This window comes from Chenopodium album, chromosome 26 (assembly GCF_948465745.1).
Source record: "Chenopodium album chromosome 26, dcCheAlbu1.1, whole genome shotgun sequence".
NCBI classification, from domain to species: Eukaryota; Viridiplantae; Streptophyta; class Magnoliopsida; order Caryophyllales; family Amaranthaceae; genus Chenopodium; species Chenopodium album.
The window spans coordinates 25,581,948-25,588,348 of record NC_137859.1 but is presented as its reverse complement, the minus strand read 5'-3'; positions in this window follow the sequence as shown (position 1 = coordinate 25,588,348).

The following is a 6,401-nucleotide window of genomic DNA, read 5'->3' as shown; positions in this document are numbered from 1 at the left end:
AACGCCTGACCCTTTTATGAGTTTATTTTCAAAGTTTCCTTTCTTCGTCTGCTAACATTAAGTTGTTATTTTTCCAGGGAGGCAAGGTGGACAAGACGTTTGAGAAGACTCTCAAACGGGCTAGGGAGGAGACCCCCGTCTCTAACCCTAGTAAGTCCTCAAAAAAGGCCGCCTCCACGGCCACCCTTGTTGCCCCGTCTGGGAGGCAAATGAGGGTTGGGGGGAGAAATGAGCAAGTGTCAGGCCCCTTTGGCCTAGATTTGGCTCTCCGTCTTCCTGCAACCGGGGGCATTCAACGGCTGTCAGCGGCTCTCGCCGCGCCGGCTCTGCAGGTAAGAATCCTTTTGAATCCCCGCCTGAACTGGGATGGCCGTTGCGAGTGAAATCACACTCCCATCAAACGTCATCCTCAGACGGTCGGAACCAGATAGGCGCTGCTTTAGTAACTCAATCTGATGCTGATTGTGGTGCAGATCAATCGCCTCGCTGGCCAGACGTCCAGCAGCATGCGAGGGCCATGCTGGAGGCTGTGGGCAAACGGGATAAGGATGCTATCCCAGGGATTGAGACGTTCAATCTTGAACGTATCTTGACCCTTCTGGATGAGGTAGCTTACTTAGCCATTTTTTTTATATAACTTTTTCTGCCCCTTTCCCCGCCTGCATTCTTAACCTTGTTCATTTTTGCAGGCCATGCTGCGGGTAGACGGGCTCAAGCGTCCTTACACCCGTATACGGGATGAGGTAAGACGGGCCAATCAGTCCGCCACAAATGCCAATGACGTTGCTTTGCACACCTCTATAGTTAATGAACTTAAAACTAAAGCAACCCAAATGACGCAGGCGGCCAAGATCTCAGAGCTGGAGTCGCAGCTGCAGGCGGCCAACCAGAAGGCTGAGGCTGCAGAGGCGGCCCAGAAGCAGGCGGAGGCTGACCTCCCTAAACTTAGGGAGGACCTCAAGAAGGCCCAAGAGAGCCTCCAAGCACTCCAAAGTGCCTCTTGAGAGAATGCTGATCTGAAGAGCAAAGTAGCTAAGATGGAGGAGGAGGCGGCCAAAGCTCAGGAGAACTTCCGAGCAACTCTTAAGGCGGAGCAAGACCGCCTGGTTACTGAGATGGCCTCCGACAATGATGCCATGATGAGGATCACCTGGGAAGCCTTGTATCCTGGGAAGGAGTATGGCGTCTGGGCTCTGGCTCACAAGTATGCTGATGAACTCATCTACTTGCGAGAAAAGGGTCTGGCGGAGCCTGAGTCCTTCCTCGTCTGGGCTGAGACGGAGCAACCTGAGGCTGAAGCCGAAGCTGAGGCTGAAGCTCTAGAGGTTGAGATCATCGAGGAGGAGAGGGACCAGGAGGGGCCGCCTGCAGGGCAATGATTTCAGCGGCTGTGTTCCAAGTCTTCCTCCTTTTTTTTTTTTTTTTCTGCGGCAGTATGCCATTTATTCTACTTTTCCGGCCTGCGTGCCGAGTATCTTTGTAATTACCGGCTAAGGAGCCGTGTTTTTTAAAACAATTTCTCTTTTCTTGGACGGGGTCCGGATAATATTTCCCCCACCACAGCCGTTTGGTTGGGTGGGTAATTAATGAATGCACCGACTGAGTCGGTTTTGATCTCTCTTGCGCTTGTGTTTGCACTTTAATTTTTTGCCTAACTTATCAAAAGCATGCGGCTTCAATTTTCCATTTTTTGCCTAACTTATCAAAAGTATACGACTGTCCTTGCCCCCGGACGGCTGTGTGCTTGGTTTCAAGTGGAGTTAGTTGATTGACTTGGGAACGTCTGATGCTGTAAAGAGCATGATACGTTTGTAAGTCAATCAATCACAGTAGTGATTGCCCCAAACCAAGTGCACAGCCGTACATTTACAGGCGTTTCCGCTTCTACCTAGACGGTAATGTCCGTCTAAGTGAAGTTCATTTAGCCATTGTACAACTCTTTTGCCCCAAACGAGGATGTGTACAATTTCAATGCCAAAAACGCTAAGTAAGGAATGCAGTCGGTAGCCAACTGATGTCCATGGACATCCGGTTTTCCAACCTTGGTCATTCCTTAAGTTGTTCAGGCAGACGGCTATGAATGGCTGATTCAGCCGTCCAATCGTCGTCGCCTGCATTGGTACGTAGAGTAAGCAAGTTGGCTTCTCTCTGCGACGATTGCACCCGGAGGGGTGTCGCCGGACGCCTTAGTCCGTGTAGGGACAGGCGATTTTATGGGAAATTCAGCCGTCTGGCCATTGGCCTCTGGTTTTGTTTGAGACCGGTTGTGTAGCCACTAAGCGTTTTTGTGCTTAGCTTAATTATCTGGCTATTGGCCTCTTCGTCAATCAGACGTCAATTCAATTTCCAAGTATCAAACTTAGAAAAACAAACATGTAACCCGTCTGTGTTCAGACGGGGTATAAAAAACTTCAAAAGTGAAAACAAAAAGCCATTTCTCATTAATGTACACTTCTTGTTTACAAAAATTATTACAAAATCTCAGACGTAGTATTTTTTTCAAATTATCTACGTTCCAAGTTCTAGGCAGGCGCCTGCCGTCTGGAGTTTCCAGGCGGTAGGTGCCGTCTCTTACTTCTTCATAAATTCGGTAGGGGCCTTCCCAATTAGGAGTTAGCTTTCCAAGCTCATTGGCCCTACCGGTTGCCTGCATTTTCCGTAACACTAGGTCGTCCACTTTCAAGGAACGCCTGTGTACTCTCTTGTTGTAGGCTCTTGTCATTCTCAGACGGTAAATCTCATGACGCAAGGCGGCATTGCCCCTGCGTTCTGGAAGTGAGTCCAATGCTAGGCGCATTGCCTCCCAGTTTGCCTCTTCATCATATAGCATGACTCGGAGAGTCGGCTCATAGTGCTCAATGGGCAAGACGGCTTCAGCACCGTAAACCATGAGAAATGGGGTTTCACCGGTTTCCCCCTTTGTAGTTGTCCGGATGGCCCATAGGACATGAATTAGTTCTTCAGCCCATAAGCCACCGGCTCTTTCAATTTTCTTCTTTATACCGTCTGAGATTAATTTGTTGAAGGCTTCAACTTGGCCGTTTGCTTGGGGCCGGCCAACTGATGCAAAATAACTTGAGATCGCCTGATCTCCCCACCACGTCTTAAGCTGAGGCGTCTTAAACTGAGGCCCATTATCAAACACCATAGACATAGGAACCCCATACCGGGTGATAATATTCTTCCAGATGAAGGAGATCACGTCTGAGGTCTTGATATTTTTTACCGCCTCAGCCTCTACCCACTTGGTAAAATAATCCACAGCCACCAAGATGTAGCGCTTTCCGCCAGGAGCAGGCGTGTAAGGACCCAAAATGTCCATGCCCCATTTTGAAAACGGGATTGGGTTGTGGATGGCCGTCAGATCAGTAGCCGGACGGTGAATAAGTTTGCCAAATTTCTGGCACTTGTCACATTTTCTCACCAATTCCTTGGCGTCTGCCTCTAAAGTGGGCCAAAAATAATGTCGTCTGGCTCTGACGGCCAGAGATCTGCCGCCTATATGGGAGGCGCAGAACCCTGAGTGCAAATCTTCGAGAACTTCCTTCCCCTTCTCTGGGGTTACACACTTCAAAAGAGGCTTAAGAAACCCCGCCTTGAAGAGCTCTCCGTTTCTTAACTCGAAATTTGCAGCTCGCTTTTTTAGAACGGCTGCCTCCTGTGGCGAATCAGGAAGTGCCCCGTCTGAGAGATAGGCCCGGATGCCATCCATCCAGGTAGAGCATCGGTCTAGGACTCCAATGGGATCTTCATAGATGCTTCTTTTTTCAAGTACTTCCCAAAAGACTGACCGAGGCGTATCATGGCAGGCGGAGGATGCAAGTTTTGACAAAGCATCCGCCTGGTTGTTATCAGACCTAGGTACTTGATTCAAATGAAATTCCTCAAGTGACCCAGCCTCCTCTTTGACCGCCTGAAGATATTTGATCATAGCCGGGTGAGTTGCTTCAAATGTGCCCTCATATTGGCTAACGACCAACTGTGAATCAGAGTAGGCGTCAATCTTTGTTGCCCCTGCCGCCTTACACATGCGGATTCCGGCTAGCAGAGCTTCATATTCCGCCTCATTGTTTGAGGCTTGAAACTTAAACCGTAGTGCATACTCATATCTGTCCCCCTCAGGAGACTCATAAATTACGCCTGCACCACAGCCGGTTTTTGTTGAACTCCCGTCCACATACACTTTCCAAACCTGATTGAGATTATTCGGAGCCACCGGACGGGTCATTTCCACAATGAAGTCGGCAAACGCCTAACCTTTCACTGCCTTTCTCGGTTCGTAAGTGATTTCAAGACTTTGCATTTCAATAGCCCATTTTAACATTCTGCCGGATGACTCCAAGGTAGACATTGGCCGCTTGAGTGGTTGGTCGGTGTAAATCACCACCGGATGAGCCAGAAAGTAAGGCTTCAACTTTTTGAAAGCCATGTACAAAGCAAGACCAAATTTTTCAACCACAGGGTACCGGAGTTCAGCATTTTTAAGAACATGGCTAATGAAGTAAACCGGGAGTTGAACGCCGTCTCGCTCAGCAAGGAGAACGGCACTGAGAGCATGATCTGAGACGGCTAAATACATATACAGCGTCTCCCTAGGTAGAGGACTGACCAGCCTAGGCAGAGAGTGCAAGTGCTCTTTCAGCTTCTGGAATGTCGTCTCAGCATCGTCTCCCCATTCGAACCTGGTCTTCTTCCTGATTGCTTGGAAGAAGTAAAGGCATTTGTCACCTGACCGGCTGAGGAACCCTCCCAAGGCGGCCAGGCAACCAGTTAGTCTCTGAACTTCCTTGACAAAACGGGGTGACTTCATGTCAATTACCGCCTGTATCTTTTCGAGGTTAGCCTCTATCCCACTTTGATCAATCAGGAATCCGAGAAACTTCCCAGACTCAACACCAAAGACGCATTTCTTAGGGTTTAACATGACCTTATGCCGCCTGAGGGTGGTGAATGTTTCTCGGAGATCAGCAAGGTGATCCGCCTGTTGCTTGGATTTGACTATCATGTCATCTATGTACGCCTCCACATTCCTCCCAATTTGATTAATGAAGACCGTATTAATCATTCGTTGGAAAGTGGCAGGCGCATTCTTCAAGCCAAACGGCATCACATTATAACAGAATAACCCCAAATCAGTGACGAAGGCCGTCTTCTCTTGATCTTTCTTCCAGAGGGGTATTTGATGGAAGCCGGAATAGGCATCCATAAAGCTCATCAAGGCGTGACCGGCTGTAGAGTCGACCAGACTGTCGATCTTTGGGAGCGGGTAACTGTCCTTTGGACACGCCTTGTTGAGGTCTGTGTAGTCAACACACATGCGCCAGGTCCCATTCGGTTTCTTGACAAGGACCACATTGGCCACCCAGTCGGGGAAATTACAGGGCCGAATGAACCTGGCGTCTAGCAGCTTTTTGACTTCGGCAGCTGCTGCCTAACTTCTTTCCTCGCCATGGTTTCTTTTCTTTTGCCGGATGGGCTTCTTTTTGGGATCCACGGCGAGTTTGTGGACAGCGAGATCTGGGCTGACGCCTGGCATCTCTTCCACTTCAAAGGCAAAAATGTCTTTGAATTCTTTCAGCAGCAGGTGCAAGCTTGCACCCAGAGTAGCATAAGCAACCGTCCCAACCTTCACCGTACGCTCTGGACGGCTGTCGTCTAGAACGAGATTAATGTTTTCTCCAGCCGGTTGGGGACGGAGCTCCTCTGGCCGTTCACCGGTCAGTGATTGCTATTTCTTCTCTTTCTTCACCTCCACCAGAAGAGGCGCTTTTCTTTTCTTACCAACGGCTGGTGGAGCAGGGTTGGCATCCTTGACATCGTCAAGGTCTATTGGTTCCTTCTCTTGGCTGCCGAGGCCACAGTATCTTTCACGGCTGAGAGATAACACTCCCTTGCCGTCTTCTGATCCCCGTTCAGGGAACCAACAGAGCCGTCATCCCGCTCATACTTGATGAGCATGAGAGACGGGATGATCACTGCCTTGGCTTCGTTGAGGGTTGGCCTACCAAGGATGATGTTGTAGGTGGTCAACTCCTCAACGACCAAGAACCTGACGACAATATGCCGTCCCTGGCCTTTTTCTCCCAGCCGGATGGGCAAGTCAACTCTGCCGATCGGGTAGACCATCCCACCCCCAAAACCCACCAAGGGGTGGGTAACCGGATGCATGCTGCTGACATTGTATTTCCGCTTCTGCAAGCACCAGAGGCTGATAATATCCGACGAGCTGCCGGTGTCAATAAGGATCCGTCCAACCAGCTGGTTGGCAACCTTACATTCAATGACGACCGGATCGTCATGCGGACGGCGGACGCTGCCCCTATCCTTCTCAGTTATGAGGACGTCTGGGAAGGTGGAGGAGGCAGACGTCTGTTCATCATCATCCTTATCCATCTTTCGAA